Source organism: Ictidomys tridecemlineatus, unplaced genomic scaffold (genome assembly GCF_052094955.1).
Source record: "Ictidomys tridecemlineatus isolate mIctTri1 unplaced genomic scaffold, mIctTri1.hap1 Scaffold_50, whole genome shotgun sequence".
NCBI classification, from domain to species: Eukaryota; Metazoa; Chordata; class Mammalia; order Rodentia; family Sciuridae; genus Ictidomys; species Ictidomys tridecemlineatus.
Window position 1 is genome coordinate 979173 of NW_027523264.1, and position 23521 is coordinate 1002693.

The 23521-nt window shown below is 34.0% G+C and overlaps 1 long non-coding RNA gene across 1 annotated transcript in view; it reads right to left on the bottom strand.

Annotated features, from left to right (window-relative positions):
- Positions 1 to 19279, bottom strand: part of LOC144373824 (uncharacterized) — a 41166-nt gene extending 21887 nt beyond the window's left edge. The window contains exons 1-2 of the long non-coding RNA XR_013433371.1: positions 18769 to 19279; positions 15364 to 15528 (exon numbers count right to left, since the gene is read on the bottom strand). This is a non-coding gene — a long non-coding RNA (uncharacterized LOC144373824). The remainder of the gene's footprint in view (positions 1 to 15363; positions 15529 to 18768) is intronic.
- Between the last annotated feature and the right edge of the window lie 4242 nt (positions 19280 to 23521).

Consider the following 23521-nt stretch of genomic DNA (forward strand, 5'->3'; position numbering starts at 1 on the left):
AGATTACAGGCCTGCACCACCATGCCTGGCTGAATGATGACTAATTTTTAAAACTATTTTTTGCAAATTAAATATAAATAAAACTCTCTACAGTAGACTGGAAAGGCATACTTTCAGGATATTAAGATTTACAACACAAACCTCTGAGAAAAACCTTAAGGGACAAAGTGCTTTGGTTAGTGAGGAGACTGTGCAATTAAATTTTCAACCCTAAATGAACAGGTGCATTTACAAAAGTCCGGTAGAATTAGTAAAGCAAATGCTATACACCTCATACAATTGCTTCTGAAATTTCTGTTCAAGTAGAGTGAACACCCCCACCCCCCGCCCCTCAGAGCTCTCTGTAGTAATCAGTAAAATCATTTCCTGGAGGCTCCTCAAATGCTGTTTCTTCCTATTCAACTCCTGTCAATAAATGTACTGCCTATATACCCCATTTATTCTTTTCAAGTAGATATATTACTAAGAAGATTTACTCAATGAAAGAAGCTCATTATTTAAATGAACCCTAGAGCAAACATTCTTACAGAGTAACAATCATCTATTAATTTATTATGTTTTAAAATCTGGATTTTCATATATGAGTTAAGCATGCCTATTAAAAGCACTACCTAGGGGCTGGGGTTGTGGCTCAGTGGTATAGTGCTCACCTAGCATGTGTGAGACACTGGGTACAATCCTCAGCACCACATAAAAAATAAACAAACAAAATACAAGTATTATCTACAACTAAAAAAAAATTAAAGCACTAGCTACATATGCAAAAAGAAATCAATATCAAGGAAACTACTGAAAATACAATGGCACTTCCTCTTGGAAAGAAACAGATATCATTTTTTAAAAGGATGAGCACTCCCCATATAAAACATATAAAACAGATTTTTAATACTTCTTTAGAATACTTCCTCTCAAAGTGCTTTCCTAGAGATAAGCATTTTCCTACTGTGTATGAAATTTATTTCTATTATTGAATCCACTACCATCTCTGCTAACACAAGTTTTTAATTCTGGATTTTCTAAACAGCTAAGTAAAATTATAGTTTAATAAACATAATAAAGTAAAATAACAAAGAACTCAACTTTATAATTACTTTCTACTCTAAAAAAGAAGATGAACTAGAATATAAAGAGAAAAAAATGATTTCCTAAGAACACAACAACAACAAAAAAATTTCAAGTGCCAGAGATGGGACTGAGGCACAGTTATGATCAACATCAATCTTTAAAATAGTTACTTAACTCCTTAATCATAATTTAACCATGTAGCTTCCATTAATAGATACTATAAGAGAACATCTTTAAAAAATGTCAGGATGCTTAAACTAATTTAAAGTAATTTTTTATTTTAAAGAATGAAAATAATGGAAAGAAAATGATAGGAAATTAAAATGGTCTTCCCAAGAGAAGTAAATGAGTTGACTATATGTATCCCATGTAACTATACACTGATCATCACACATATTTTATGTATGAATTTCTAGCTAATCCAGCAAACTTTCTAGGTTTATAAAAGGCAAATCATTTTTCTTAAATAAAAAGGAGAGCTGAAGTTGTGGCTCAGTGGTAGAACACTTGTCTGGTACATGCGGGGCACTGGGTTCGATCCTCAGCACCACACTAAAATAAATAAATAACATGAAGGTATTATGTCCATCTACAACTTAAAAATATTAAAAAACAAACAAAAAGGAGAGATCCATTATTTTCCTTATTCAAACTGTCACTTATTTAATCATTCATTATCAAGCACATAAAGTACTTACTGTATGTGAGCTACTATGAGAGGTGTTAGGGACAGAAAAAGATCACTATTATACTATTCCCATCACCATCCATCTCATCTCAGTCTTTTTCACATAAAACCCCATATCCAACCCCTTGTCTTCTTGCCCCTCCACTGTTTCTTTCTCCTTGATTCTTTTTTTTTTTTTTTTGGCTGGGGGGAGCAGGGATTGAATTCAGCCCTATTTTTTATTTTATTTAGAGACAGGATCTCATTGAGTTGTTTAGTGCCTCACTTTTGCTGAGGCTGGCTTTGAACTCACAACCCTCCTGCCTCAGCCTCCAGAGGTACTGGAATTACAGGCATGCACCATGGCACCGAGCTCACCTTGATTCTTTAACTACTTTCCACACCTTTTTTCTCCAAAGTCCACCTCTGTCTTGCCTCAGGTCACCATGTTCATGCAGAACAGCCTAACCATATGAGTTTTACTCCCCATGACTTCCATCTACCTGGCCATAATTTTCCCAGTCTCAGTTCTACCATACTCCTCAGGGATACTCTGCCTGATTCCTTTGGGCAAACCCTGATGCTCCCATGCTAGAAGTATTTCTTAAAACCTTAACAATCAATACTTCCATACTGGTTTGTTTCCACTCCTACCTTCCTCTCTAGACTGTAAGTATTCCAAAAGGTAAGAATTATATTCATTTTTACCACCTAGTAACAAACTTAGCACACAGCACCCAATAAATGTTTCTAAGAATGATTAAATGAATGAATATATAATAATATTCAACTAACAGGATTGACAGTAAAATGAGATTCTACTGGAACTATCTGTCAAGACTGAAACTTTTCTTAATAGGAAAAGAGCCAGGAGTGGTGGTACACACCTATCATCTCAGAGGCTCAGGAGGCTGAGGCAGGATTGCAAATTCAAATCCAGCCTCAACATCTTAGTGAGACCCTGTCTCAAAATAAAAAAAAAAAAATTAAAAAGGGCTGGAGAGGTAGCTCAGTAGTAAAGCACCTGAGTAGTAAAGTAAATCTCCAATACCAAAAATAAAATAATTTTAAAAGGATAATTGATTAGAATTTACTGCTAGCCACCTAAGTTAAAAAAATTAACTTAAACTCTTTTTCTTTTCTTTTGTGGTACTAGGGATGAAAGCCAAAGCCTAGTGCATGCTAGGAAAGCACTCTACCACTGATCCATACCCAGCCCTAGAATAAAATATCCCAATAATAAAGGAGAGCCAATGGAGAACAGCCCATTTTCAAGAACTTAAATGCCCTTTTAAATCAGGAAATCATTATCTATCTTTCTCTATGCCATGACTTTGAAATTTTTTTAAATATTCAAACAATGGTCCAATTTATATTAGATGTAACCTAAACAAACAAACAGAAACTAAATAACAAGCAGATAAATGTGACATAGATTGTCCCACCATCCATGTATTCTAATACATTCCCTAATTTCAGCCATTCCTCCTCCATCTTCAATAATGTCACATTTGTCACATTAACCTGAGAGTTTTTGTTAAATCAACTCAGGTTTTTAACTCAAATACCAGTGTAAGAATCTTTCTACACCATAAAAATTTATGAAATCAGGTTTGATTTACTAATCGCATGTTTTTAATATATCTTAAGTAAATATTTAACTACAAAAGTAAAAAATGCTTATTTGTAAACCACTTAAAATTCTATCAGGTTCATAAAACAGGTGCAACACAGCTCTACCTGTGGTGGCCAATGCCCCGGGTAACTCAATCTGGCACCTTTCCTACTTTAGGGCCATTCCCCTTTCAACTAAGGGCTCTGTACATGATTTATGCCTTTCTCTGGGCTCCATGAGTCTACTTGGTATTGAGGTTCATTCACATACTTTTGATTTTAAGGTTAATACTTAATTTTTTGTGTTCAATAAACAAGAAAGGATAAACTTTATAAGAAGGTGATATGACCTAATCACATGATGGAAAGCTAGCAAAATTTTACTATTACTTTGTGAATGCTTAAATTCACCAAGAATGAGACAACAATTTTTTTCCCCACTGATTTTTCTTTAAAAAAACCCCAAAACTAACATGCTTAAACTTCAAGTGATTCTAAAAATACAAAAAGCAACTTAAATTACAAAAGAAAAAAAAATTTTCTTTTAAACAGATTCACCCACAAATTCAATTTTACTGCAGGAAAGATTTACAAATTGGCATTATCCAAGCATTCATTTTTATTTAGATTAAAAGAATATCAAAGGGTGTGCTGAGGTTATAGCTCAGTGGTGGAATGCTTGCCTAGCATGTGTGGGGCACTGGGTTCGATTATCAGCACTACATATAAATGAATAAAATAAAGGTCCATCAATAACTAAATACACGTGTGTGTGTGTGTGTGTGTGTGTGTGTGTGTGTGTACACAAAAGAGCCGGGTGCAGTGGTGCATGCTTGTAATCCTAGCAGCTTGAGAGGCTGAGGCAGGAGGACTGTGAGTTCAAAGCCAGCCTCAGCATTTTAGCAAGGCCCTAAGCAACTCAGTGAGACTCTGGCTCTAAATAAAATATAAAAAGGGATGGGGATGTGGTTCAGTGGTTAAGTGCTCCTGGGTTCAATTGTGGTACAAAAAAAAGAACATCAAAAAAAACAAAGTTTATGCACTAAAATAAGATTGTGACTAAAGGATGTCTGCTCCAGGAAGAAGTAACAGATGTATTTTCCTTATTTCTATATCTCCCACTAAGTAAAGCTTCCTGTATGTTACATAAAAAACAAACATTAGAGGGTGAGGGGTGTAACTTAGTGGTAGAATACTTGCCTACCACATACAAGCCCTGGGTTCAATATTCAGTGCTGCCAAGAAAAAACAAGAGAACAAAACAAAAAACTAAGACAACTCTGAAAGGTAGAGAAAATGTGGATGAGCTGAGAAATCTGGAATCTGAGGAATGGCACAATGTTTATTCTTCATATTTAACCCAAAATTGGAGTTAAGCAGCTGACAATCTAGAAAGGTCAAGGGGGCACAGATCCCCATCCCCGAAAAAAGTCCCACAAAATCTCTTGTCCCTAGATAAACACACAGGAAAAGTCAGATTAAAAAGAGAAAACTTTTAGACAATAACTACTCTACCTAACCAAAGTCTACAAAGAAACCTATGGTCTCACCTCTACCTGTATTAGCAGTGACTAAGGGACACCTAAATATCTACTCTCATCAGGCTGATGTGAAGCACTCCAAACCCCTTGCTAATTATGTCAGAGAAGCACAAGTAGAAACCCAAGACTCTCATCCTCACTGGCCAGGAAGGAGCCCTTGAACCCCATGATATCTGAGGAGCCCATGTAAGGAGCATAGAATTCCACTCCCACCCAACAGTAATGAGGCTCCTCTCCCTCTGACAATGATATGTCAGAGAACTGATGGCAATCATATGGGGAACTGGAACTCCCACCCCACTCAGCAGGAACAAGAAGCATCCATTTCTCTCAGGTAACAACAGAGGCCACTTAGGGAACCCACACTTCTATCCCACCTGTCAATAATGAGTCAGCACACCTCCATCCTGCTGAGGCAGCATCAGGGAAATCAGAAGGCTTGAATAAAATCCAGATTCTTAAAAGCACAGGAATAAAAAATCACTCATACCAAATAACAGGAAGATCTCAAACTAGATTGAAAAAGACAATCAATAGTCAACACTAAGATGGCACAATTGTCAGAATTATCTGGCAAAGCTTTCAGAACAGCCACAATGAAAAATGATTTAATAGCAAAACATATATGCCTGAAGCAAATGGAAAGATAAAAGCCAAGGCAAGGAAAACTTCTCTGCAAAGAGATGACATAGTGAAAAACTAAACAAAAATTTTAAAAGTGAAAAATACAATAACCAAAACAGAAAGCATTATGGATAGAATCAATAGCTGAACAAAGAGGACAAAGGTAATTATCAGTGAACCGGAAAAATGGAACAAACAAATGACCTAACCCAATCTGAACAGAAATCCTCAAGGCCTGCACAACCAAAACAACAAAATCTAACATTTTTTTTAAATCAGCATTCTGGAAGGAGAGAAGACAAAAGCAGGCTGAAAAACAAAAAAGAAATAAAGAATGGATGGGGCTGGGGCTGGGGCTCAGCGATGGAACACTCGCCTGGCACATGTAAAGCACTGGGTTATAAATAAAATAAAGGCATTGTATCCATCTACAACTAAAAGTATTAAAAGTAAAAACTCTTTGATTTAAAAAAAAGAAAGAAAGAATGAATGGATGAATGAAAAATTCACAAATTTGGCAATATTAAATCTACAGATTCAAGAAGCTGAGTGAACTTTAGACAGAATAAAACCAATGATCTCCATGCCAAGACACATCATAATTAAAATCCTAAAAACTGAAGACAAAGTAAAATTTGAAAGGAGCAGGAAAGAAACTATAATTTAACTACAAGGGAAAATCAATTTGAATGACAGTAGATTTCTCATGAGAAGTGGCATAATATTTTTCAAGTGCTGAAAGAAAAGAATATATACCCAGAATCCCATATCTGGCAGGAAAAAAAAAACATCCTTCAAAATGAAGGAGAAACTGATATTTTCAGATGAAGGAAAACTAAGAGAATGTCACAAGTTGACCTCCTCTAAAAGAATAACTAATGGAAGTTCTCTCAACAAAAAGCAAACACGAAGAAGTAAACAGGACACAAGGAAAATAGAAATCTGCTTAGAACACCATGGAAAAAGTTGTTGCTAACACTTCATCTTTATAAATTATCTTATATTTAATGACTTTGCTGAATTCTGATTATCTCAAATAATTTGTCACTTCTGGATATTCTATGTAGGCAACATATAATCAGCAAATCATGTCAACTCTAGAATTTTTAATTCATTAGCCTGTAATTATTCACTTCCTTTGAGTTGTGTTATTTAAAAATATACTTCTGGGTAATATCTAATCAATAAAACATATGAAATAATCACCAAACTACATTAATAAATTACATTTAACTGATATTAAATTAGAAGTTTAAATTATTTTCTTGGACCATTATAAACATGATAGGTATTGGAGAGAGGATTAGAAATTATACACAGATAAAACTAAAAAAAAAGATTTCATAAAATACCCACCCTAACCACACATTTACACTATTCTATATCCTATTCTAAGTCAGTGTTAATTATTAATGATCAAATTGATTTCATTACCTTCAATTTGAAAAACACTATCCTAGATCCCCAACTACCAATTTTTAAAACGAATGCTGCTACATGCTTCAATTCCTGCACCTGGCCTTAACATTTAAGATCATATTAGTGAGGCTGGGGCTGGGACTCAGTGGTAGAACACTCGCCTAGCATGGGTGAGGCTCTGGGTTCGATCCTCAGCACCACATAAAGATAAATAAATAAAGGTATTGTATCCATTTACAACTAAAATAAATTCATATTAGCAATAAAGAACACTTTAATGGGTGCCAAAGTTTAATTGGTGGTGGTGGTGGGGGGGAATGGAAGCAGTCTTAAAAGTGGTATGTTTGTACCAAGAGGAAGGCAAACAACCTAAGTCAAGCTATAGTTCAAAGAGAGAAAAAAGTAATGAACTGAATCTTTACACAGTGCATTATAGAGCACAGCAACGTTGAATTGAAAAGAATTTTCCCACTTTGGTGAAAGATGTTGATAACAGAGGAGACTATGCATGTGTGGGGACTGGAGATCTATGGTCAATCTCTATGCCTTCCTCTCAATTTTGCTAAACTTGTAAACCTAAAACTGGTCTAAAAAACATAAAGACAAAAAGAGAGAGAGAGAAAAAGAGAGAGAGAGGGAGAGAGAGAGAAAGAGCATGCGCCTAATTCTCAGTTGAGGTACACCACTCCAATTAGGAGGAACAGTTTATTTTCAGTATCAAGAATAACATTCTTCTCAACAAACAACCACTTACTTATATGAGTTTGACTTGATTCTTATTTATATTTGCATGACTTGATTCTCAGGTTTTGTTTTTAACTCTATTGCTATACAAATTTATAAACTAATCACTAGGTTTTTTTAATATTTAAATAATGTGGTTAACAAAAATCATTTTTCTTTTAAAAAATACACATTTTCTCACTTATACAAGAAACATGAGTTGCTACTATAATTTTTTATATTACAATTTAACAAATGTAAAACAAATTATTATTCTAACACAAAATAATAAACACCTTTAAAAGAAGTGAATAGGCCAACTTTGAGAAATATCAATACAAATTCCCACTAGTGCCCAATCTCCTGAATGGAAAGTTCCAGTCTTTCTTTTTGCCTTGAACATACAGACATTCAACAAATACTCACTGAGAATCTCTTATGTGTTAGCATGTGCCTGGCCACTCCTCATCCACACTCATCTGACTTTCCAGTCGACCTGCAATTCCCTTGTTCCATTCTGTGTTCACACTTCCCAGAATGCCCTGACTTTATCCAACCTCACTTTTCCATAAAATTTAAGGGGTCTGTTATTCATGTCAGTATGCTACTCAGTGTTTAGAACAGCATTCCTCATTTACTTAGCTCCTAATGCCTAAGAATCATATTGAAATGACCTCATATGAGCCCAAGGAATTGAGATTATTAAACTTTGATAGAACAAATTGGAACACTGCAATTACTAAATTGGTACCCTTAAGTATTGATCCCTAAATAACATTTCATATTATTAACCAAGTTAATGAGTAAAACCTCCATTCCCCCCATCCTTCAAAAAGTCTTGATTTTTTTTAACTGATACTAAACTCAAATAATGACATTAGAAAGAGTTGGACTTCAGCCATAACAGAGTGCTAGTCCACAGAAGAGTTGCTGTTAATAGCATACACAGTCTCCCACTATAACTTCATTTTGAGACTAAAACTACTGAACATTTTCTATTAAGAAACTGAAAATTAAAGTACAACAAAACAAATTGGTAAGCAGTCTCTAGTAGTTACATTAATAAGAAAATACAAAATTAAAATGCTACAACAGTAACATCAAGTATCTGTCATCATAAATGGCATTCAGATGATACAAATTTTCAATATAAAAACAACATGTTAGCTAATGGTCTGGGTTAAACCATAGATGATATAAATGTTTCAATAATGTAGTATTTCAATGCTTTCTTTAAATCTGCAGTATACACCCCTTTCTTTGAAGAAACATTGACATGTTCAAGCATTTATTTCAAAGGTCAAATTGCTAAAGTCACTGTACTACTGCAGGATCTTCTTTCACAAAGCATCAACTGGTTAGAGCTAGCTTCTACTTGAGCAGAAGGAAGTCTAGTAGCACTGAGGAAGGATGCAAGAGGGGAAGGAGAAGAAGAATGGAAAAGGGGAGGGAGTACAGGAGGGAAAAGGGAGGGATCATGAGGGATCATAAATGGAAACTGATTTCCATGCATGTATGAGTCAATCGGGATGAACCTAACTACTATGTATAACCATAAAACTCTAAGAAGAGGAGGAGGAGGAGGAGTAAAAGCTAGCACTACTACATGTCATGTGGTTTCAGTGAAATATAAGAGTCAATATTGTAAAAAACTAATTCACTATTAATATCAGTGCAACAAATAAATTATAACTCCACATCCCTACCTTGTTCCAGTTCTCCACCCAACTCTTTATGTCCTCCCTTTCTATTTCCATTCTTCTTCCTCCTATTCCCAACTACTGGCATTCTCCAAACTCCTCAATCTTATTCTTCTCATGTATGCTTTTTCGTTTAGGGGAAGTATTCATTTTTTACAATTCACTGTCCCATCTAAGCAGCAGGATCTCCTCTTCTTTTTTACATTGCCCAAAACCTTACTGACTTTCCACAAAGAGTCCACCATACCCACTTTCCTGGATTTGCTCCTCTGGGACACTTTCTTCCTCAGTTCTCAACATGGGAGTTTCCCCCTAATAAGGAAAGTCTTGTCACTGTCTTCACATTTTCCTACTATTTCTCCATATGCCTCAGGGTTCATACTGTTTGCATTCACACACAACATACCTTCTTTCCTCCCCTCTTCCAATTCAAAGCCTTCCACCCTGAAAATGTCCCCATCCAAGCCTACCTCCTCCACAAAGCCTTCTTTGGCTAGACCAGTGCCCAGGATCCTCTCATTTCTCTAAACATAAAATTGAGAATCATCTGCTGTGTTTAATTTAACCCTACCTGCCTCAAAAACTGGTTTCTGTAGAACTAGTAAATATTAATAATATTTAATAATAATGTTATTTTTTTTGCTTTCTATAGCTTTCCTCTCAACTAGTTTTATACAACATCTCTAAGCTAAAGCAATCTTAATTGAGGTTAATGCAGAGCTCAAAATCATTGATTTCCATTTCTTTCTCTTTATATATTCTTAAAACAAATGGAAGGGTAGCAAAATACTATAACTGATTTCCTCAGACCCGGCTGAAATCTTATAAATGCATTTTACATAAAGATAAATAACCCTAGAAAAATTGATAGCTTGTCACTATTTAGAAATAATAATTCTAGCTTAGCTTACTATGATCTTGGACTAATACTTGTTCTAAATTACAATGTAATATAAAGCAAGTAGTCTGAGCCCTGTGGTACATGCCTGTAATGCCAGTGACTTGGGAGGCTGAAGCAGGAGAATCACCAGTTTGAGGCAAGCCTCAGCCACTTAATGAGGCCCTGAGCAACTTAGCGAGATCCTGTCTCAAAACAAAAAATAAAAAAGGGCTGGAATGTAGCTTAGCGCCCCTGATTCGATCCCTGGCATTAAAAAGGTAAATTAGGGGCTGGGGTTGTGGCTCAGAGGTAGAGTAGCATGTGTGGGGAACTGGATTCGATCCTCAGCATGACATAAAAATAAAATGAAAGTACTGTGTACACTTATAAGTAAAAAATAAATATTTTTTTAAAAAATGGTAAATTAAGTAAGTCTATATCTGAAGATAGAAAATAAATGTGAAGTAAAGTTTTAGTAGTCTTTTAAATTGCCATTCATAGATATAAAATCTTTTGGAGACCTCTTGTGGTAAATGTTAAGATTACCCAAAAAAAAAGCTAATACTTCAGGATATTCAATTTCTTTTGTCTTTTTCACATAGCATTAATATACAATGTCTTCAATATTAACAAAATATCAACCAGTAATTGATGAAAACTTCTTTTTACCTTTACATATACTGAAGAAGAAAAAAGGGGATTCTAGAGGGTTCTAGGATACTGCCAAAAACAAAAATTCTTTTATATTTGAAAATTCAATGCTATATTATTTATTGGTAATAAATATGGCAGAATTCTAGAGTTATCTTCTTCATACCTAAATAAAAGTATTCCATATGCAACTGGCTAAGTTATCTTGTTTAAAAAATACATCTAGGAGTTATAGCTCAGGTTGCTAAAGCTAAACTTCATGGATGTTAACTGGAACCACTTGTATTTAGTGGGGGAATTATGGTAAGATTTTACCTCACAGAGTAAAGTAAAACAAAGAAAAAGTGACTAATGTGAAATATAGATGAAAATAAAAATGAAGTACTTTCAGTATGGGGAGTGAACTTTTTAAGTATAAAAATAAAGGAATATGATTAGAGGCATGGAGGACTTAACTGGTCCAGACAGTCTATTAAAATCAATGCATAAGCAGTGAACTCAAATATAATAAAAAAAAATTTAAAGAAGAGTCAAAATTCTTTTAATTTTGAAGCAGAAAAATTCAAAAGGATATAAAAAACAGCTATAGATGGAGACTTATACAATTAGACCATAAAGAATCATGCACAGAGAGTAAATAAGAAGGTCTAAAAAACATATGACAGAGTTCCAGGAGTGAACAGGAGAGAGACAATGTTAAAAGAGATAAGGACTGATCTACCTTTAACATATTAACTTATTTAATCCATACAGCAATCCCATAAGGTAAACACACTTATCACCCAGAAAAGAACAATAATGGGTAATACTGTTGAGTTATTTACTTAGTCACTAAGGGGAAGATCAGTTTTCCAACCTAATTCTATGTTACAGGGGTCTGCACTGTTTGACCCTATGATTCTTCAATCTCCACTGCTCCACTCTGTCCACAGATATAAATTAGCTATAGGCACTCCACAGAAATACCAACTTTTGGCTGTTTAGTCAAATGAAACTAAAATAAACAAAGTATGCAAAAGAATGAGCACTTACATGTGGTCATTAAACAGAGGAAAAAATATAAACTCCCAATGCTAACCAAAGAAATACAAATCAAAACAAGACAGATGCAATCATTAAATTTGGTAAAACTCATATATGACATCTAAAATGTCTCCAAATTCAGGCTTTGGTATCTCATGTGATAAATGGACATTTATGAATATCACTAGGCAATGGTTCTTGTTAAACAAAAATTCAGTTTTGGAAATGTCTTCATTGTGGGATGTTTTGACATTGTACTGAATTTTGTCTTTATTATTTTGAATAAATAAGCAGAAGAGAGAAAATGAGCCTGATAATGCAACTGATCAAATTTAATTTCTATTAGCCTAAGTCAAATAAATACTCAATTATGAAAAAAATGAAGTCAAATGTGAAATACTGAAAATATAGCTCTAGAAGACTAGTCTTAAAAATAAAAAGTAGATATCTGATTAATTCTTTTAGCTCTCCAATAGCAGCACCCCTTGTAACTTTACTATATGATTTTTAATCATTCAAGTTTGAACACAGAAAAGAATTAAGAACAAAATTAGGGGACCTGATGTGGAATTTTTTACCTATGTGAAAGGTTAAAAATTTTTAAATTATCACCCCCAATGTTGGCATGGGTTCAAGGAACCCTCTTGTGCTATACTGGTGGAAATATAAATTAATATTATTTATTCTAAAAAGTAATCAAGAACTTTATAAATATATAGTTATCACCCCCTGAGTTAGAAATTCTATTTTCAGGAATTCATTTGAAGGAAATAAAGATGCACCACACATACAGAAATATTTGCATAGATATTCATCACAGCAATATTTGTAATACTGAAAAAAATATTTACAACATAACAAAAGGGAAATGGATAAATGATGACCTATTTACATAACTAAATGTTGTGCAATCATTTTGCCTTCAAGAGTACCTACTGAAATATTAGCAGATAAAATAATGTTTACTAAGATTTGCTTCAAAATAAATTAACCAGAGAGGGAGATGGATGAAATAAGACAAGCTCCGAATTGAGAAATGGTAAAGCTAGTTGATGGGTTCATGAGCTTTTACTACACTATTCTGAATAATTTTGTATGTTTGAAGTTTTCCAAAATAAACAAAAGATATGGGAAGCTTTTAAGTTAAAAAAAAAAAGGATACCAAAATAGTTTCTAATTTTCTTCTATATTTCAATAGTGTCTGTTATGATATTTCCTTTTTCATCACAAATTTTAGTAATTTGAGTTTTTCTCCCTTCTTTTCATTAGGGTGGCTAAGGGTTTGTCAATTTTATTTATTTTTTCAAAGAACTATCTTTTTGTCAATTTTTTGAATTGTTTCTTCTGTTTCAATTTCATTGATTTCCACCCTGATTTTAATTATGTCCTGTCTTCTACTATTTTGGGGGTGGTTTTTTTCTTCTTTTTCTAGGGCTTTGATATTTTTATTTGTTGAGTTTTCCTTTGTTTAATGAAGGTTTGTAGCAGTTCAATTCACAATAGTTAAAACTGTGGAAGCAACTTAGATACCCTTCAATAGATGAATGGAAAAAAAACTGTGATACACACACACACACACACACACACACAATGGAATATTACTCAGCATTAAAAGAGAATAAAATTATGGCATTTGCAGGTAAATGGATGGAGTTGGAGAATATCATGCTAAGTGAAGTAAGCCAATCCCCAAAAAACAAGGACTGAATGTTCTCTCTGATAAGTGGATGATCCATAATGGGGGCGACAAGGGAAAAATGGGGGAACTTTGATCAGGCATGGGGAAGGAATGGTAGGGAAGGGACATGGGGATATGAAAGATGGTGGAATGAGATGGATATCATTAACCTAGGTTCATGTATGACTGCACATATAGTGTGACACTACATCGTGTACGACCATAGAAATGTAAAGTTGTGCTGCTATGTGTACAATGAATGAAATGCATTCTGTCATATATATCTAATTAAAATAAATTTTTTAAAAAATTTAAAATTTTCAAAAAGTAAAAACACAAACAACAACAACAAAAAACTTCTGGGGCTTCACAGATCTGCTCTTTCTTCAATGTTCCTTGACACATGTCAGAATAAATTACTCAGGATTGGCTCAAAAAGAAAGAAAAAAAGTATACCGAAGTGATTTTGCCATACAAATCCAAGTTCATTAATGAAAAAAGTGGTATACGTATACAGAAATAATACACTAAAATGTAGTTATCTCTGGGTTTTACAATTTTGAATTACTTTATCTTTCTTTTTTGTAATCCTAACTTCTAAATGAACATATGTCTGTGTTATAATCAAAAAACAAATTATGAAAGCTACTTTGTTGGAAGTTACATTTAAATAGAATGAACACTCTTAACTTTAAGATCAAAGAAACATATGGAACTTCACTTAATAAATCAGTTTGATTTTCTAACTGTTTTGTCGACTTACTAAATGAAAATCTTTATGTGCTTGCTTGCCTAATTCTAAAGTCCAGTTCCTCAATATACAACTTCCTCTTCATTTAAGCCCCAGCCCAAAATTTTGGTCTCTTCACCACCACTGCTGGTCTTCACCACTGCTCCACAGTGGCAGTATAGAATCCTCCTCAATGGTACATAACATATCATGCCTCATGAATCCAGTTAGATATGTACATATTTGCCTCTCCTACTGGGTTGTCAACTGTGCCAGACACATATAATAGACTCATTTTCTTCCTCTACAGCCACAGTGCCCATTACACCATTTCATATATAAGTCATGTGACCTTAGATCTTGTAAATAAAACTACTGGACACTACTGGACGCAGCACTGAACTGAAACTTAAAGCACAAAAAGGGGGATAGTAGAGGATAGGAAAGGCAGCAGAATACAACAGACACTAGTATGGCAATATGTAAATCAGTGGATGTGTAACCGATGTGATTCTGCAATCTGTATACAGGGTAAAAATGGGAGTTCATAACCCACTTGAATCAAAGTGTGAAATATGATATGTCAAGAACTATGTAATGTTTTGAACAACCAACAATAAAATTTTTTTAAAAATAGAAAAAAGAAAATAAAGCACAAAGAAAGCATTTTCAAAACTATGTAAGATTTCCAAAAAATGAATCTTATCTCCAGAAACTGAAAATTACCAAACAATATACTGAAGTAATATCATAAGCCCCTTAATTACCAAACAATAGCATTAAGTAATATCAGAAGCCCCTTTAAAATGATCATTTTTATAGTCTTACATTAAAGAGACAGTACGGGTAATTTTCTTTTGAAAATTTCCATTACTTTGAAATACAATTCTGAAATGTAATTTTTAAAAAAGCTGAAATATAAAATTTTTTAAGTTACATTGAAATATAATTTTTATAATTATAAACTATTTTTAACAACTTTAACAAGTTTGGCTTTGTCAGTAAATCAGTTTCATAATCATTATCTTCAAACAGCATGCCAACATACCTAATAGCAGTGACCCTGTGAATGAGCATCTCTGTTTGCTCTGACAAGTCTGATGGAAGTAGCAGCTCCACCGACTGCAGGCTTGATATCCGAGTCCAGCTCAGAACGGGAAGGAGAGTCCTGGAAACTATCCAACACAACTTCACCTGTGGCAGGCTTCACACCCTGAAAACAAGCACAAATGTAATATCACAGACAATATAATTTCTTCCAGTTATGGTTAAACATGCAAATAGTAAAGATGATACATTCCATTTCTAAAGTGTTTGAAAACCTGTTGTTTTTCAAGACTCATTTACATAAGTCAGAGTCACTGAACTAAAAGAAACTAAATGGGAGTTTCAAAAGGCACCTGAGTACAGGCCCTGGACCTAATGCAAAGATGGAGTGACTATGACAAGTCACCAAATCCTACTTGGGCCTCAGTTTCCTCCTCCAAAATGGAAATAAGTCAGTTTATTTCCCTAACAGAACTATTGTAAGGATCAAGTCAGAAAAGAAAATGTGAATGCTTTAGAAAATATAAGGCATTGTACAGATAGATAGAGAAGTAATAAGTGATATGGTCCTAGTAATCTGAAAACCAAAATGTTCAAGAATACACTTAATCATATAAACAAATAAATAAAAAGCAAACTTTTGCAAAAAAAAAAATACATGTAACAAATTCTCATGAACCCCAACCAGGCAGTCTATTCAATTAAATAACTTGAAGATACCCCATTACCCTATGCCAAAAGACAAACTGGAAAATATTACCACTTGGAAGAGGTTAAAAAAAATGTCAAGTTACTTAGCCAAGGTCTCAGTACTAAATGGTGGATTCAAACCCACACAGTCTAACTCCCCAGGCCACACTCTTATATACTACTAATGCCTATGAGAAGCCTAGGGTGAGTTACAGCCTCCACCAGCTAAAAGAAGGGAGAATCATTAATCCCTATGTTCATATGCTATTGATGGCTAACCAACTGACACAGCCTCTTTCTAAAACAGCCCGCTGAAAATATCCACATCCTATAATCAGCAATTCCTTCCCCAGATGTAAATTCCTGAAAAATTCAGGCATGTATAAAGTAGAAGACATGCACAAAAACATTTATACATATAGCAGCATTCTTTGTAGAACCAAAAACTAGAGAGAACCCATATGTCCACCAACAGAGGAATATGTAAACTGTACACCATAAAATATAATAGGACACAGCAACGAAAAACCTACAGCAACAAATGTAAATAAATCTCACATAAAAACATAGGAAACAAAAGAAGCAGGATCTAAAGAAAAATACATACAGTATATCTACACTTGTGATTAAAGTGGTAAAACTAGAACTAAAAGGAAGGAACTTATTATCTCAAAAGTCTGGATTACAGTCACTTCTGGAGTGAAGAGACACACAAGGATCTTATGGGTTGTAGTAGTTATAGTTCTGACCTGGGTGACTGTCTTATGCTACCCTGCCAAATTTATTTTATGCATTTTTCATTGAATATTTTATAATTTTTTAAATATCTCACGCATAGATCAAAAAAATACTTTCATTCAAAAAAGACTACAATTTTATAAAAAGAAAAATCTTTTAATTCCATTCAAAAAGCTTTCTATAGTATTCCATACTATACTATCTATAGTATCAGTGTCTCAGGATACATATCTAAGTTTCAAAGCCAGCCTCAGCAAAAGCAAGGTGCTAAGCAACTCAGTGAGACCCATTCTCTAAATAAAATACAAAATGGGACTGGGATGTGGCTCAGTGGTCAAGTTCCCCCGAGTTCAATCACTGGTACCAAAAAAACAAGAAGAGAAATTTAAAGTCAATCTGTTTAGAACCATACTGTCCATACTTAAGGCAATGGTCCTAATCACCGTGTTTTTCCAATAGTGAAGCCTTCGATTCTAGACTCACTGCCAGTACACGAAGATGACTCCCAGGCTGTGACTATGGAATGGCTAACACTGATCACAGCAGGGAAAAATCCAGGAAGAACTTTTCTGAAGGTAAAGGAAAATGAATTCCATTTCAGCCACTGAGTTTGAAGGGTCATAAAATTCTGAGTGCCCTTGCTTAATACTAATTTAGATGCAAAAGCCTGGAGCTCAGGAGAGAGGTTGAGCCAGCTGAAAATATCCACATCCTATAATTCATCCTATATCCACACCCTATAACCACTTTTGGACTGATGATATCCTTAACTCTGGATATCATCAGTCCAAAAGTGGTTTCTGAGATCAAGAGAGGATCCAAAAAAAAAACAAAACAAAACAAAACAAAACAAACAAACACTGAAAGTGCAAATTACCACTTTCATTTTATTTTTGTATCCCACTTCACATACTATGGTTAGATCTGGCAGTAGATTAGAGGTTATTTCTAAATGTGCTAATAAGGAACTATACATTGTCAACTCTGTTCTTTAAACTGAGTTTCAGGTAAATATAAAATAGCATACAACATATGTTAAAGCCTAAAAGCAAATAACTTTACTATTTGTAGATAGGTCCAACTGAGTCTGCAGTTAGATAAAAAGTGCTTCTCAAGGAAGAAAAAAAATCTAATTGGCTTAGAGCCATCAAATCCCCAAGGTAATGCTAACTCCCTGAGAGAAGAGCTTACAGGTTAAGCAAATGCCAAGTTAGCACAGAGTAACACAGAATAAGGTATTAAAAGTCACACTGGAGACATTTAGATTGTAAGAATTTATTGATATTGTCAATGACTAGAAATTTTAAAAAGCAAAGAGAAATTATTACTCAGGCAAAAAGCCCTGCTTTCACTTAATGTACAACAGGACAAAGGTATTTAATAATTGTCAAAGGCCCTAAAAATATTTTGAGCATGGTCTAGGTAGGCATGTAAATGGGCAAATGTATTCATAAATTGCCATAAGGCAAGGGCAAGAAAACTATAATTCACGAACCATGTTTATATGAAACACTGAGTATAAATATTCCTAACACTTAGTCTGGTGTTTTACATTGGTCAATTATCACTTCTCTAACTATCCCTTTCTCCAAATCTAGATAGAATATTCTAGAATCATTCATGTTTAATTTCAAGCCTGTAGAGGAAATCTAGAAAACTCTTGCTACCCATGCATGTGGCTGGCTTATGTTTTATTCTACTATGTGCACATTGTCCACATTTATGCCTATTACTCCACTTACCTTCAACCCTAAAATCCTGAAGCATATGAACCAAAACTATCTGTATCTTTCCATAGCACAGAATGCTGAGATAGGAGTATACTGTAACTAGTAATGTAACATATAATCTAATGCTTCCCAGTTCAACTACTTAAGGCATATCTCATCAGTTATCCTCATTATAAACCATTTGTGATTCTCATGTTTAGAAATACCATGAACAGTTATTATTCCTTTTTCACCTACAAAATACTTACCACAATGCCAATGAAAATGTTCCCCATTTTTTTGTCCTTAATGTTTTCCTTATTTTCATAGATACATAGAAGGTAGCTGGTAGAAGTATCAGTCAGTATCTCATCAACATCTACAGCATCATCCAGCTTGATCAGAGGATTCACATGTAATAATGATTAAAGAAAAATAATGTCCTAAAGTGCCACTAATGTTTAATATTAACTGTTTTCTCCATTAAAACAATGGTTCATTTTCTGAGTATTTTCCTCTATGCAAAACTCTTCCATGCAGCACATTCTTCTGATTTACCATGAGCATAGCTGCATGTAAGGTTCATGAGGACAGATAACTATTATTGTCTCACTCCCAAAGGCCCTAGGAGAATACATCAGATGCTGTGGATGCCCAAATATTAACCCCCTTTAATTGGATGATGCTGAGACTTGAATTATTAACAATTCTAAAATACTTGATTCTATAAATCAAAGCATGAATATACTAAAATAAGTATAAATTAATTTTTTTCTTTAACATACCTAAAGCTCCCAGAAAGGTAAAACAGTTTTAAAAGACATTTTAAAAAATCAGAAATAAATGTATATGTGTGTAGGTTGTGCATGTGTGCATTTGTGTGTGTGTGTGTGTTTGTGTGTGTGTGTGTGTGTGTAAAATGAGTCCATTAATCCAATTCTCAAGAGGTAAAAGCTAATTCTGGAAAAAGCTGGTCTGGATACATCCAATTTGGGTATAAGAAGATAAAAGAAAGGAGGAAACACTGCCAAATTCATTCTATGAAGCCAGTTATCACCCTGATACCAAAACCAGATAAAAGCATATCAAGGAAAGAAAACTACAAACCAATATCCCTGATGAACACAGATGAAAAACTTCTTAATAAAATGCTTCAAATTACATTCAAAAACACAGTAAATAAAGATAGTACACCATGATCGGGGATGCAAGCCTAGCTCAACGTAGACAAATCAATAAATGAATTCACCACATAAATAGATTTAAGGACAAGAATCACATGATTATTTCGATACAGAATAAGCATTGGACAAAGTCCAGCACTCATTCATGTTTAAAACACTAGAGAAACCAGGGATAGAAGGAACTGACCTCAACATCGTAAAGGCTATATATTACAAACCAAAGGCCAATATAATACTGAACAGAGAAAAACTGAGAATATTTCCTCTGAAAACAGGAATAAGACAAGGATGTCCAATCTCACCACTCCAATTCAACATATTCCATAAAACTCAAGCCAGAGCAATTAGGCAAGAGAAGGAAATTAAAGGGAGAGAAATAGGAAAAAAAGAAGTCAAATTATCTGTCCACCGATGACATTTTCCTATGTTTAGAAGACCTGAAAAACTCCAAGAGAAGACTTCTAAAGATGATAAACAAATTTAGCAGGATACAAGAACAACATATTGCTTTCCTATGCACCAATAATGAATCCGCTGAGAAAAAAATCAGGAAAACTATCGCATTTACAATAACTTGAAAAAAAAATCTTTAGAATAAATCTAACCAAGGAGGTGAAAGACCTGTATGAAAACACTGAAAAAAGAAATAGAAGATCTCAGAAGATGAAAGATCTCCTATGTTCTAGGATAGGCAGAATTTTATCAAAATGGCCATACTACCAAAGCAGCATATAGATTCAACACAATTCCCACCAAAATACCAATGGCATTCTTCACAGAACTAGAACCAAAAAAAAAAAAAAACAGTTCTAAAATTCATTTGGAAGAATAATAGACCCAGAATGGCCAAAGCAATCCTGAACAAAAAGAGCAATTCTGGAGGCATCACAATACCTGATCTCAAATTATATCACAGAGTTACAGTAACAAAATTAATATGGTACTGGCACCAATGAAACAGAACAGAAGATCCAGAGACAAACTCATATACTTACTTATAGCCCTATGATACTTGACAAAGATTCTAAAAAGAGAAAGGATGACCATTTTAACAAAAGGTGCTTGGAAAACTGGATACCTATATGTAGAAGAATGAAACTTGATCCCTATCTCTCACTCTGGACAAAGGTCATTTCAAAGTGGACCAAAGAAAATAGAAGATCAGTGGAGTAGAAGAAAGGGATCGAGGGAGAAGGAGATGGGACAAGAGAAGGAAAGAACAATGAATGAATCTGACCTAACTTTCCTATACATATATGAATACACCACAGTGAAATCTCACCATTATGTATTTATCTATTAGTACTAATTTAAAAACAAAACTATAAGTAAACAGAAAGATCAGTAGAATGAGGGGAATAGGGGGATGGAAGAGGAGAGGGAAAGGGGAAGTAGTGGGGACTGAATTAGAACAAATTACAATCCATGCTTTTACAATTATCTCCAAATGAATCTTAATGTTATGTATAACTAAGAAGAACCATTTTTTTTAACAAAAAAGATCAAAGACCTAGATCAAAGACCCAGGAATTAGACCAGAAACTCTATAACTTCTAAGAAGAAAATGTAGGCTCAACATTTCAACATATAGGCACAGGCATCAACTTACTTAACAAGACTCATTAAGCACAAGAAATAAAAACAAGAATCAATAAGTGGGACAGCATCCAATTAGAAAGCTTCTGCACAGCAACAGAAACAAGAGTGTGAAGAGACAGCCTACAAGATGGGAGAATGTCTTTGCCACCTGCTCCTCAGATAAAGGATTAATATCCAGAATATATACATATATATATATATATATATATATATATATATATATAAACTTAACATCAAAAAAACAAATAACCCAATAAATAAATGGGCAAAAGAACTAAACAGATGTTTCTCAAAAAAAGAAATACAAATGGCCAAGAAATATATGAAAAAATGGTCAACATATATAGCAAATAGGGAAATGCAAATTAAAACGACATGGAGATTTCATCTCATTCTAGTCAGAATAGCAATTATCAAGATAACAAATAGCAATAAATACTGGTGAGGAGATGGGGGAAAAGGTACATTCATATATTGTTGGTGGGACTCAAAATAGTGCAACCATCCTGGAAAGCAGTATGGAGATTTTTCAAAAAACTAGGAAGAAATCACCATAACACCTAGCTATTCCACTCCTTGGTATATGTTCAAAAGATCTAAAATCCGCAAAATATAAGAATGCAGCCACATCAATGTTTTTAGAGGTGCAATTCAAAATAGTCAAGCTATGGAACCACTCTAGGTGCCCATCAACAGAAATTGATAAAGAAAAAATAGTATATATATATATATACAATAGAGTTTTACTCAGCCATAAAGAATAATGAATATATGGCATTTGCTGGTAAATGGACGAAACTAGAAAACATTATGCCAAGTGAATTAAGCCAGACCCAGAAAGTCAAGGATTCAATTTTTTTTTGAAACTAGACCAAAATATACGGAGAGTGGGGGGCAAGGGCAAGGGGGATCCCATAAAAATAGAAGAGAGATTGATGGTGTAGAGAAATGAAACTTAGGGGGAAGGTAAAAGGATGGGAAAAGAGAAGCATAGTGGAATGAGCATGACCAAACTTTCCTATGTACATATATGAATACACCACAGTGAATTTTGTCTTTCTGTATGTTCATAACACACTAATTTTTTAATTTATCCTAATCAATTATACCTGACAGTAGAAAGCTCTTCAATTCATTGTTAACGGAGCATAATTTTTCACTTCTCTGGTTGCACAAGAAGTAGGGTAATGATGTCTGTCTCATTCCACCATCTTTCCTATCCCCTTGCTCCATTCCTCCCTCCACTTTGCCCCATCCAAAGTTCCTCCAACTCATTCCATCCTGCGCCCCCCTCCCATTATGGATTATTATCCACCTCTCAGAGAAAACATTCAGTCCCTGTTTTTTTGGGTTTTTTTTTTTTGATTGACTTATTTCACTTAGCATGATATTCTCCAACTCTATCCATTGATCTGCAAATGCAATAATTTTATTCTCCTTTAATGCTGAGTAACATTCCATTGCACTCATTTTTAAAAAGTTATTTTTTAAAAAAAGAGCCATAAGCATAGCAGATGTGAAGCAGGGAAGGATACTCTTTTACGAATGGGTTTCAAGTAGGAGACTCAGCTTAGGTAAAAAAGAAAAAAATAAACTACCATGTTTTTACAGCCTGATCAGATTAGAACAACCAAAGAGATGCAAATGGTTTAGAGTTTGCTCCAAATGACAGTTATTCACTATTTGTGATCTTAAACAACAAAATAATCCTCAGAATTTGCATAGAAACTAAGAGGCCTCTAAATATGCAGATTTGTAATAAACCATAAAAGAAATACTTTAGCACATGATTTAAGGCCTTCTTTATCCCTAGATTATTTTATTATAAGAGACCCAACCTAAGTAAACATTATTAAATGCACCCTCACATTATTTTATATACAACTATTTGGCTTTAAAAACAGAATTTTATGACTTTGCTTTTAAAATTACTTAGCTTCAATTAACACAACAAATTTATGAAAATCTATAAATTTTGGCAGCAATCTTCAGTATGCCATTGGGCATACTGAAGATTTCTGTAAAGTAATAAAGTTTTACCCACAATTCATTTTCAAAAGCAATAAGATCTTCACAAATTAACAATTAATGAAGATGGCCTATATTATATTTTATAAGCATTTAAGTGTATTTTAATTTTGACTTCATAGTTTTCTTTCCACATTAAGTTACTAAGTTTTTATTTTTCAGGTCTCAAAGTAGGAAGATCCTAAGGAATGTATAGGCCCTAAACACCTAA